Here is a 2,107-nt window from a genome sequence, read left to right as displayed (position 1 = left end):
AAATTTCACTACCACCAGGCCAACCTTGTAAGAAATTCTGAAGAGTGTCCTGCATTAGAAGTAAAACATCATGAAAACACATGGTACTACCAATTTTGCTAACAGAGCAAGTATGATCAGTAACCAATCAAAATGACATGCATTAGTTCTTATCAATACTGAACTTGACTATAAGTGGATTAAGTTCCTCAGGCAAAAGATGACAGCTGCCTGAATGGATAAAAAGCTAAGACTCACTATGTGCCACATATAAGAAACTCACTTCGTTTCTGCCAAAATTTAGAAAAAGCTGGCAATAGTAATGCTATGTTATGAATCTTAAGGACATTGAAGTCACTGAGGTCCCTGAAAATGGCAGCAACAACAAAAAAAACCTCACTTCACAAATAAAGATACATATAGACAGTGAAGGACTAGAAGAGATAAACCAGGCAAGTGGAAACCAAAAGCAAGCAGGATATGTTTCATCGTATTAGATAAAACAGACTAAAAATTTAAAAACTGCAAAAAAGAGAGAACATACTATGTTAATAAATGAATCAATTCAGCAAGAAGATATAGCCATGAAATTTATACACATTCAATAAAAAACCACCCAGGTGTGAACAGCAAATACTATTAGACCTAAAGAGATAGATAGACTACAATACAATAATAGGTGACTTCAATACTCACTCTCATCGGTGAACAGATAACCTAGACAGAAATTCAGCAAAGATACACTGGAGTTGAACATACTATTGAGCAAATGGACCTTATAGACATTTATAGGACATTTCACCCAACAACTACAGAATACACACTCTTCTCACCAGTATGCGGAACATTTTCTAGGACAGACCATATATTAGGTCACAAATCATGTATTAGCACTTTTAAAAAGACCGAAATTATATCATATATCTTCTCAGACTACAAAGGAATAAGATAAGAAATCAACAAGAACCATAGAACACTAACAAACACATGGAAAGTAAACATGCTACTGAATCACCAATGAGCTATTGAAGATATTAAAAATGGGATTAACTTTCTTGAAATAAATGAAAAAATAACACACCAAAAACTGTGAGGTACAGCAAAAGTAGTACTAAGAGGGAAACTAATAGCATTAAGTACTTAACATTAAAAAAGCAATGTCTCTAGAAAATTAATTAATTTTTTAAAAATATTATGTAGGATCTCTGTCTTTAATGTGCTGTACACTGTTATTCAATGCTATAACTAGTACTCCAACAGTATTTTTTCACTTTGTGTTGCTATGTGGGGGCAAACTGTTGAAATCTTTACTTAATATATACTAAACTGATCTTCTGTATATAAAGAGAATTGAAAATGAATCTTGATGTGAGTGGAAGGGGAGAGGGAGTGGGAAAGAGGAGGGTTGTGGGTGGGAGGGAAGTTATGAGGGGGAAGCCATTGTAATCCATAAGCTGTACTTTGGAAATTTATATTCATTAAATAAAAGTTAAAAAAAAAGAAATGTCTCAAATAAATGATCTAATGATGCATCTTGAGGACAGAAAAAACAAGAATAAATCAAACCCCAAATCAGCAGGAGGTGAGAAATAAGGATCAGAGCACAAAAAAATGAAATTCAAACTAAAAAAATACAAAAGATCAACAAAAAAGCTAGTTTGAGAGGAGAAACAAAATAGATATTTAGTCAGACTAACAAAGCGAAAAAGGAAAAACTCAAATTAGAGATGAAAAAGGAGACATTACAACTGATACCACTAAAATACAAAGGATCTTAAGAAACTACTATGAAAAACTGCATTGTAACACGCTGGAAAACCCCAAAGAAGTGGATAAATTCCTAGATACATATAAGCTACCAAGATTAAATCAAGAAGATATAGAAAATTTAAATAGATCCATTACAAAGAGATTGAATCCATAATTATAAGTCCTCCATCAAGGAAAGTCCAGGACCTGATGACTTCACTACTGAATTCTACAAAACATTAAAGAGGAACTAACTCCAAATCTTTTCAAACTATTCCAAAATATTAAACAGGATGGAACTCTTTGGAGGCAAGAATCACCCTGATACTAAAATACAACAAATACAACGCAAACAAACAAACAAAATTACAGACCTATA

At 32.8% G+C, this 2,107-nt stretch overlaps 1 non-coding gene across 1 annotated transcript; it reads left to right on the top strand.

The window, feature by feature from the left end:
* The first annotated feature begins 240 nt into the window (after positions 1-240).
* LOC133770834 (small nucleolar RNA SNORA33) lies at positions 241-363 on the top strand. Its single transcript, XR_009867516.1, has one exon. It is a non-coding gene; the product is annotated as a small nucleolar RNA SNORA33 (small nucleolar RNA).
* Positions 364-2,107: the final 1,744 nt, after the last annotated feature.

This window comes from Lepus europaeus, chromosome 11 (genome assembly GCF_033115175.1).
Source record: "Lepus europaeus isolate LE1 chromosome 11, mLepTim1.pri, whole genome shotgun sequence".
In the NCBI taxonomy this organism is placed as follows: Eukaryota; Metazoa; Chordata; class Mammalia; order Lagomorpha; family Leporidae; genus Lepus; species Lepus europaeus.
The sequence above is the reverse complement of the archived record's forward strand: the minus strand, read 5'-3'. Positions and strand labels throughout refer to the sequence as shown.